Genomic DNA, 10,480 nt, shown 5'->3' with positions numbered 1-10,480 from the left:
ATGTCTCCAGAGCTGAAAGGAGGGACTCATGTCTGCATCCCAGTGGATAGAGGATGAGAAATCCAAGGTGAGGCTGGAGAGGCAGGCAGGTCCCCAGTTAGTTGGTCCTAATAGGCTGTGTAAGGCGTGCAGACCTTAATCTAGGTGCAGTGATGAAAGGTTCTATTCTGGGAAATGATATCATTGAATATATATTTGAACTTTCTGAAAAACAGATTGAAAGAGGGGGCAAGTGTAAGATCAGACAATAAGAAAGTGTTCATATTAGTGCAGGCAAGAGAAGATGATAACCTAGACTGGATGAAAATGGAAAGAAATGAGCAGATTGAGATACATTTTGAGGAAGAAATCATAGGACTTGCTGCCATGTAAATATGGAGCTTAGAAATGTGGCCTGGAGAGCTAAGTCTTGGGTGTGGATGAGCTACTCTAGCGAAAGAGGAAGGAGAAGTGGGAGGAAAGGAGCATAAAGCAGAGGGCTAAGGAGAGGGTTTGGGAAACTCCACACTCAAAAGTTCAGTAGAAAAGATACCAGTGAAAATCAGCACATGAGGAACACATGCATATAGGAAGGTGTCTCAGACACCCAGATGCCTACTGACAGATGAATGAATAAGCATCTCACACACACACACACGCGCGCGCGCGCGTGCACACACAATGGAATATTATACAGCCTTGAAAAGGAAGAAAGTTGCATCACATGCTACAACATGGACAAACCATAAGGAAATATTACTGAATGAAATAAGCTAGTCACCAGAAGACAAATACTGTATGATTCCAATGGTATGAGTTATCTAAAGAAATCAAACTCACAGAGTAGCATGGTTGTTAGCAGGTAGAGGGAAGGCTGATGCAGTATTATTGTTGAGTGGGTATAGAGTTCCAGTTTTGCAAAAAGAAAGAATTGTAATGATCTAGTGCACAGAATATGTGAATATACTTAACACTAAAGAATGTTAAAATGGGTTAAGACAGTAAAAGTTATGTTTTTTACCACAATTTTTAAGAAATGAAAATAATACAAAAAGAAAGGTGTTTGAAACAAGGGGTAAGTGACCAAGTTGAGTGCTGCCAGCAGACCAAGCAAGAAGAGAACAGAGAATTAATATACCAATTTTTGAAGATGGTGGCCACTGGTAATTTTATATACCCTAACTGCGATGGTGTAGAGGAGAAAACCAGACTGAAACAGAACTAGCAGGTTAGGAAGTGGATATAGCCCAAGTGGACAGTTCTCAGGAGAAGGTTAGCGAGAGAAAAGACAGGGGGCAGAGTCAGTAGGAACTAAGGGAGACTTTTGGTTTTGCTTTGTTTGGAGAGGGAAGCTATTTAAATATGTCTGAACATTAATAGAATGATGCTGTGTAGAGGGAGAAATTGATGAGGGGGGATATAGAATAAGGAATGCTGTCCTTGAGGAAGTCTGAGGAGAAGGGGGCAGAGCTACTGAGAAGGAACAGGTTTGATTACAGACACTTCCTTTCACCTGACAGGAGGGAAGAAGAAGGTGGGAGTTCATGCAGGTCAGTTTGTGGGTTTGTAGGTTTCTATTTTCTCTGCAAAATGCCAGGTGACATTGGTAATGTATGAGGTGAGGAGAAGTTTATAAGTGCTTGGAAGAAAGCAAATGTATGTCATTAGTCATCCTGGATCATGGAAAAACAAGCCTGTCAATGAATCACAGCAAGATTGACCAAGTATACAGCAGGCTGTGGAATTCTGTATTCAGTATTTTAAAGAGACAACACCATGTTTTATATTGGTCAAATCTAAGACGTTCCTCTGAAAGTGGGATACATTCTAATATTATTCCATAGTTTTCTGGCATTGTCAGAGTTTTTTCTTAGTGGTCTGTGAAGCAATGGGCGTCTGATAATCAGTAGCATCTTAGAGTCAATGAAATATGGTAATTTTATCCCTGCCAGGTCCAGCTGCCTGTGTGAAGGCATGGACAAGCCACTTCTTTCAAGGTGGCTTGTCCACGTCTTTCAGGGTTAGCTTTCAGGAACTTCTTTCAGGCTTAGCTTTCAGGAACAGGGTGGACAGAGAGCAGCTTGACAACAGCTGTCTGTCACAGAGAGGCCTGTCTGAGGCCACTCACATGTAATATAATTGCAACCTGATTGTAAGCCCTGTCTCCTGAGATGATCAACTCTACATTACTAGAAATATTTCAACTAGAAGTTTGGTCTACAGGGTCTGTCTTTAAGATCTTTTCCCAGTTTTAGACTATCATAAAGATTTCTCATAAGCTCAACTCGAATGAAACAACAGTTCAGAATTCCTTTAGCAAGGTGGCCAATATTGGATGCTCAGAAGTTGTATCTTAGGTAGAGAGGTTGTCATTGAAGAAGGGATCCAGACAGCATATGTATCCATTCATAAAATATCATTTACCTACTATATTCCAAGCAAGGCAGTCTGTTAGTTTGGGGGGAAATAAAAATAAAACCTGGGTGTCTGACCTACAGGAGCTCACAATGTGTTATGAGACAGACAAGAAGCAGAGGGTCGTCCCAGAGGCGTTCATTCCTCTCGGCACTTGTGGAGCACACCCCGAACTACTGAGCTCACACCAAGTGTCAGGCACTTTCTAGGTCCTGGAAAAACAGCACTGATAAAGTTGACAAGGTTTATGCCCCCGTAATCCTTGAAGAATAAAATTAAAGAATAAAATTCCCAAACATGATCATTTTTTGTGATTTATATAGCTAAAAAGTAAGTGAAATATGAGAGAGAATGATTGGGGCGCTGCTTTCGACAGGATGTCAGGACTATCAGTGAAACTGCCTTGGCCACAAGTAATAAAAGAGCTAACAGTGGCATGAGTCTTAGGGACATTATTTTTTTATTTTAAAAGCCCAGAGGTTATTGGTCCCAGGGTGGGTTTAGTAATTTAGTGGTGTCATTAATGACCAAGGCATTTTCCATCCTTCTCTGCCCCCATACTAGACATTTTGGCATTTTCTTCAGACCTGTTGCTTCATGGTGGCAAGATGGCTGCCATAGCTGCAGACATTACCTTGTCTTACAGGTTTGAAATTCAGAAGGGAGAAAGAGGTAATCTAGCTCTCTCATTTTATCAGGAAAAATTTCTATCCAGAAGCTTTCTCCTTCCTCAGTGGACTTCCCCCTAAAACTTATTCTGCACAAATGGTCCCCTGTCTATACCTAATTCAGAGGACTTACATTGACACAGTTAGTTCAAAATATTTCTGAGTTGTCTAATCCAAAATATTGGCAAGAAAGAAGACAGAATGAACTAGGGTAGGTAAATGGTGGCTGCCAAACCAGGGAATGCTCTCTGAGAAGCTGATGTTTGAACTGAAACCTAAATAATGAGGTGGTGTCAGTCTTATGCGCCATGTACCATGGTAGTACCAGGCCAGAGTAGATGGTCACAGAAGGTGAGACAGTGAAGAGATTGGGGACAAGGGTGAGTCAGCCAGGGGAAGCTGTGGTTAGAGATGGGCGGAGACTATTGAGGCTGCAGTAGAGGCCAAGGGAAAAGAAAAGGGGGGTGACCCAATTTCACATTAGGCTGCAGCAGGATGAACAAGACAAGGTAGATCTCAGCCCTGGTGAGGGTGACTCCAGAGGGGAAGATTCAGATTCCAACATCACAAAATGAATGACCAGGTGACTGTCTGCAAAAACAGAATACTTGGTTTCTCCCAGGCTTTGGAGCACACTTTCTCAAGAGACAGTTGGGTTGAATCATGACTGAGGACAGGGAGTTTGCTAGCCAACCAAGGTGGGAAGGTTGTCCTAGGCACAGGGCACAGCACGCACAGAGGCCTGGAGACTTGAAACAACATGATGAAAACGGTAAGGCATTATCAATACATATAGCACACGTGAGTTAGGGAGCATTTGGTTACCCCGCTGAAATCATGGCCGGGAGCACTGCTTTGTTTGGTGGATGCCAGCGCTCCCCTTTCAAAAAGTTAAGAGTCAGAAAATAAAAGCCACGGTGGTTTTCTGATTTGCACAGTGTGAGGTTGGGCTTGGGTCATCTCCAAGAACACTTCCATCTTTTACATTTCTGGTCTCTAGTAGAAGTCCAATACAAGTTAATTGAACAAATAAAGTATGAACAAGCTTTAGTCTTCGCTGCTGCTGCACATTGCTCATCAACATGGTGCAGATGTGTCTTTCTGGATGGGCCCACCTCCACAGGCTCCGGACGTGGCCCTGGACCGCCCGCCTCCATCACCATCTCCCTGCTTTAGACTCCCTGCTTCAGCTTCTAGCAGTGAAGGCCTTGCACATAGTTCACATTTACGTTTCTTCTGTTCTCAATTCAATTGTGACCTCTTAGTGGTCGAGGGTCATATTTTATGTCAATCAATCTATCCTCAAATACATGGCACATTAAGGAAATGAAGTTCAATGAATTTTCCCACCCAGTGGACAGACTTGACTGGATGTCAGCCCCAGAGGTGATTCTCAATTCTCTGGCCACTCCCTAGAAGATCCTGAGCAATCCATGAAGCAAAGTCAAGGTGAGGGAGCATTGAGATTAAAAATGAGCATGCCTCTCCCATCTTGCAAGAGCTTCTTAGTGAAGGTTTTAAAAAATGCCATACCTTAGATAAACCAGAGTGTGTGTGTGTGTGTGTGTGTGTGTGTGTGTGTTTAATTAAAATATGGGCCTGAGAGAGGTGGAAAGTCCATGAATGCTTAAAAAAATAAAAAACTTGAATGTTCATAAATTAGAAAGATACGTCACTATCCATGTTGCTTTCCAAGTGCCTTCATGGGTCAGTAGAAGTTAGGTTATGCTGAGGTTTAAAAAAATTCATAAATTTCAGCCACTAAGAACAATAGAGTGATTTTTGCTTATGCCCAACACAGGCCAGCAGGTCCTTGGGCTTACCACAGTCACTCAGGGACCCAGGCTGATGGAGCAGCTACTATTTTCAATTGCTGGTCACCACGCCATGACATGGCCCTATCAAATCACAAGAAGGTTGGGAATTGCAATGCCCCTTTTTGCCTGGAACTAGGGACAACCAGAAACAACTAGAGAACCATACCACCATAACCCCAATGACCAGAAAACCAGACAAAGGCAGAATTCCAAACATAAGCAGGAGTGTTTTCCATGTCCTGTATTTACATCCATGCAGATTCGTAGGGATGTTAATAGCCATGGCTAAGTACCAAAGATCCCATTCTACCACCATAGTCCTGGGTCCCTTGCCAAAAAAAAAAAGGGAAGCCTTTGCTCTTTGTGAGAGTCTGTGTGTAACCCAGTGTGTGACTCATCCATTCTCCCCAACTCTGCCCCTCCCATTGCTGGAGCTTCTTCCATGCAGAACTGGTCTGTCAGGCTGCAGGGCCCCTGAATGTGGGGTTGGCTGCCTCCGCCTGAGAATCTGCCATTCAGGGCTAAATTGACAGCAACACCGGAACCCAGCCTGCTGATTTGTGGCACGATGCGATGAAGGAAAGCTACTGACGCCAGCTCTTGTCTCAGCTGCCCGTGACCGGGGCGAACGTGCTGGTGACTTTTTGTTGGCCACCGTGAGTAGTCCCATGTCCTCCTTCTCCTTCAGTGACTTTCTCTGGAGAGGAATTTCAGAAATGACAAGCCAATTGCGATTCTACAGTTTCGAGGCTTTGTAACTTGGGGTTTAAAAACATATAAAATGAGTAAATGTTAAAAAATAATTTGCTAACTTGGAGGCACTTTACATAATTAAATAAGAGAACTAGTCTGGTATGAAGATATTTTTGTTTTTAATCTATTACTGCTGTTCCTTTGACCCCATCCAAATATCAGAGTCCAGGACGTTTGAATTTTTGAAGGAATTTTCTTTTGCTGACAATCTAAAAGTGATGGGCAAATACTGAGGCTAATTAACTGTTTTTAAAAATAATTTTTCCTCAGAAACTTTGTAATGTTTTATCTACCATTTTCACTTATTATCAAGACATAACCAGGTCTAAAGTTTCCTTGAAAACAGAAGAATATTTTTACTCCTTCACAAAGAAAAAAAATCCTGCACTTTCAACAACTTACAGCATTAAGAATCCTTGACCCTAGACATTATTTTTCATATACCAGTCTTTCTCAAGATAAACGTAAACTTTGGGGAGATTTCTCTTGGTTCATAAGTTTGTCTGTATTGTGTCATTCTTTGTACTTGGGGAGAGAATGGCCAAATATCTATATTCCCATTGGTTTTCATATCATTCTTTAACTTATTTTTGTAATTGGTACCTAACTCTATTCCTTCCTTTTTATAAAGGATTCTTTGTCAGTATTTGTTGAGTGTAAATTTTGAAAGTTCAGTTTTGTTTAAAAAAACGTTTATCCTTTGAATTTTAACACAATATGTTTTCCTCTCTAAAGTTACAGATAAAGAGTGAGGCTTGAATTAATCTCACATTATTTTTGGTTTATTGAATTCCCTCATTCAAAGTTCATTCAGATTCTTAGAGTTTGGGAAAATTGACTTATTTGAAGCTCAGATAAATGATTTCAGTTATTTGTAGCTGGACAAATAATTAGTTTTAAAAGACTGTAAAACTTGTATTTTATGACTTTAGGGATTGTATCCTAAGATCATCCAGCCCCAAATCTCTTTTCTACAGTATTTACATAATATAGAGTTACATCATCATTGTCCTTTTGCAAAATGAATGAAAATTTGTGAACAGAAACCAAGACTTTTAGCCAAAGATAATGAGAACAGTAGACAGCTCCAAGCCTGATGACAGCTTGGTCTTTCCAAAACAGAACTTTGTTGCAGAGGTACGAGGGATGGGGGTGGAACTCCTTTGCACTGAGCCTGGCAATAATGGGGTGTAAGGTCTTTAGAGCATATGTCTAAACGTGACAAAAATAGAACCAACTAAAAATCAGTCTGCCTATTATAATCAGCATGTTCTGCTCATCCTAGACCATGTCACTTATAAAGACACTTCTTGCCATTGGGGCAGACCACATGCACACCCCTCCACTCGCCCTTTGGTATTGCACCTGTGTTGTACAGGGTTTGACTTTAATTCATCAGTGAAAAAATGGTCTATTTTAGAACACAGTAGCTACTTCCACAAAACCATAGCTTAGCATGTTGTCTCATGATCTTTAATCCTGTTATCTTGGAAACGTATGAATTCTGTTTGTTTAAAATATATATTTCTCAATGTAATCTCCATTTTTCAAGCCAATAATTCCCATTTTCATTTTTATTTAAGGGTTAAGCTGTCAACCCTTATTGCTTCTGCATATCCTTTCCAAAACTTGATTTCAATGAACAAGCTCCTAAGTCACACTACTTTAAGCCCCAAATGTGGTTTAATTATAATGGTACCAGGGTATGAAGTATGGGGTCCTGTGATTCACCAGGACTCTCTTTGCATCTTTGTCCTTGGGGCACCGGCCCCATTTCGTCCTGCCTGTCCTACTGCCTGCAGTCAGGCTGGCCTCCGTCACATATTGTTACCACCTGAGGCTGTTTTCAGTTGTGTGTGCTGATATCCCCTGGGCAGTTTTCTATGAAAAACCTGTTCACCCCTTAATGTTAATGATTACTACAGTCTGTGTGAAGAGGTATGTAGGTCTCCACTGTACTCTGCTTTCAACTTCTCACTAGTAATGAAGTTATTCAAAATATAAAGTTTTGGGGGCAAAATCTTAGTGTCCGAAGCCTTACCACCAGAAAAGCTGATTCCGTTGCCCTGGAGTAGGGGCCAGGCTGATAATTTTTTTTAAAAAGCTACTCTCGGAATCCTAATGTGCAATCAAAGTTGGAAATTGCTATTATAGGGATTCTATCTCCTTCAGCTTCTCTGAAAGAGAGAGGGTCCCTTTTTTGTTTAAGTTTGACAATTCCTGGGGAGTCTGGGGGCCCAGCTTGAATCCACTGCTGACTCCTAACCAAGGCAGCAAAGGTGAGGCACTCCATTCAGAATGGCGGCAGGCACAGAAAAAAGGCAGACAAGCATTTTCCAGATGATCATGGATGGACTGGGAGGACACCTAGACAAATTTAATAATAATAATAATATATCCAGTGTATTCCTCCAACAGAAATGCAAATTGAATTCTAAACTGCTAAATCTGAGGACATCTGGCTGTTGAGAAGTTAAAGCCATTATTTCTTACTGTAATGATGTTTCAAATTGTGCCTTTTAAAATGATGAAATGATGGAGAATTCTTCTTTATAAGTTTGAAAGTTTTGTATAGCAAAATGCAAATTAAATATATCAACATTTAATAACAAAAATAAAAGACTCTGTCCCTAGCAAAGAGGGCTTTACAAATTGCTATGCATTAAGTAATATATACTAATAAATACCATTAAAGAAGGTCACCTCTAGGCCTAATGTTTCCATTGTAGCAGGTGTGCATTTTACTGGATAATACATCTGGTCTTTAAAATTTCTCGTGTCCAAAAGAAAATTCTCTACATCAGTTAGTAGGCTCTGAGTCACCACTCCCCTCCCAACTGTCTTGCAGGAAATTCTATCTCAGCTTTGTCTTTGAAGGGGTGGCCACTTGCCAAGGGTCTGGCAAGAGTCTTATGTGGTTTCAAGTTGTCTTGTAGTTGGACGAGAGAGACACTGTCACTTCTGTACAAGCTTGGGCATGGAGACCTTTTGGTCCTATCACGATGGACCTCATATTTCCTGTCTTCCTTACACCCGATTCTCCCACAGAGGTCCTGTCACCTCTAGGGGCATTGGGTTGCCGATGACCACAAAGTCTCTTCTTTGGCAGAATGGTTTTGGTGCCGAAAAGCAGGAGATGTATAAGCTGATGCAAAAATGAATGGTGGTATTTTTCTAGCTAGTTCTGGAAAGAGAACTGGGCTTCCTTAGCAACAACTGGACTTTTAGGAGAAAGAAAGGCTCTGTGATATTTAAAGGAATCAGCACAGGAAGAGAGAGGAAGAAGAATGCATGAAGATGGATGAGGAGTTTTCCAGGCCCTGGGAAGTGGCCAAAACTGGGTCTGCCCCAGGCAGTCTTTACTAACCAAGACGATAAAGAACTGGTGTGGTCTCTGTGGACCTGGGAAGTAGAGAGAAGAATGGGGCAGAGATGTTTCAGTTTGGGCAAAGCAGGGCCAAGTACTGAGACCCAAAGTCCAGCAGATGCTAGCACAGAGGGAAGTTTATCTTTGCATGCCTCTCTCCTGGTGCTGATGTCAGAATATCATCATCCCTGGGAAGAAAGGAAGAGGAAAAGAAAGAGGAAATGCTGAATTGATCAGAAGAGACCTAATTTAAAGTGACAGTTGATGAGTTTAACATGTATGGGCAAAATTTCCATCATTGGCCGAAATAAGGGATCCAGTGCAAATTTAATTTGGTTTTTGTGCAAAAAACAGTCACTCTGTTTCCTGACTGCTAAATGTGCACTGCTACACATCATCACCACGGTCTTTGCGTACTTGTCCTAACTATAGACTTTAAGTGCCGATTCTTCCCCAGTTGACTGGTCCAGAAGGGCAACTTCCCTCCCAAATGCTGGCTGTGCCTCTGAGATGCCTGTCCCTTTCACTGGAGGCCCCTGTGTCTCAGCTCTCCTTGGCTGCGGTTCTCCTCCGGGAGCCTCGTGTCTTGAAAACCACTTCAAAACTTGGTTGGTGCAAAAGTCTCTTCCTGCCCAAGAACCAAATGGTAAAGAAATTGCTCTTTAAATAGAAACGTTGATGCTTTGGCCTTTAATGTGGAGAATGAGAGTAAATGAATATTTTCTGACATTAAAAGATTAAGAGAGTTTGCCGCTCAGAAACCTTTATTAAAAGAACTTTGAAAGGATACAACCCAGCAAGAACTAAAGGGAACGTAGAGACAGGTATGAAATACAAGAAAGAATGTGAGGTGTAAGGCACTAAAGGATGAACAAAAGGTGTCTTTTTTTATTGAACTGATGAAAATACCCTTTCAGGTTTAAGAGTTAGTTCCTTGTTTTTAAATTGTTTTATATTTCTGAAGACCAACATGGGCGGCGGTTTCTCTTTCTATTTATACTGGCAAATAATTAGTCATGGCTCTTTCATAGAGAGAGCCGTGACTCTCTGTGTATGTTATTTGTATACATATATATTATTCATATACCTGAATTATGATAATTATTTTCATATATAAATGAGAGAGAATACCAAATGTCAAATGAGACAAAGTTCACATAAATATCATAAAACTATTTCAAAAGTAACCCGAAACTCCAATTTACCATCTAATTAAAAGTATCTCTGGCTGAATAAATATTTATATTTCAGTGTGATTATTAAGGTACTGAGTCAAGAAGTCCATTTTTTAATCCTTTTACTGCTGTGCTGATTAGAGGAATGATGCCATTTAAAATCTCTTACTTTAATATTCTCGTTTTCAAAAAGAAAATAAATTATCACTCATCAATGAGCATAATTAAGGATTTATACTATATTGTGGGGGCAACTTTCTTCACAAGTCCCCCGCCCATGTGCCACGGATGAGAGTAAACATGACT

The 10,480-nt window shown here is 40.9% G+C and overlaps 1 protein-coding gene across 1 annotated transcript in view; it reads left to right on the top strand.

Moving 5' to 3' along the window:
* The first annotated feature begins 5,365 nt into the window (after nucleotides 1-5,365).
* Nucleotides 5,366-10,480, top strand: part of LOC118992610 (adhesion G-protein coupled receptor F2) — a 41,250-nt gene continuing 36,135 nt past the window's right edge. The window contains exon 1 of the mRNA XM_037054612.1: nucleotides 5,366-5,535. The gene's annotated coding sequence lies outside the window, so the exon portion shown is untranslated. The remainder of the gene's footprint in view (nucleotides 5,536-10,480) is intronic.

The sequence above is a fragment of the Sturnira hondurensis genome, unplaced genomic scaffold (assembly GCF_014824575.4).
Source record: "Sturnira hondurensis isolate 20B ecotype Veracruz unplaced genomic scaffold, ASM1482457v3 Scaffold0000880, whole genome shotgun sequence".
Taxonomy (NCBI): domain Eukaryota; kingdom Metazoa; phylum Chordata; class Mammalia; order Chiroptera; family Phyllostomidae; genus Sturnira; species Sturnira hondurensis.
The sequence above is the reverse complement of the archived record's forward strand: the minus strand, read 5'-3'. Positions and strand labels throughout refer to the sequence as shown.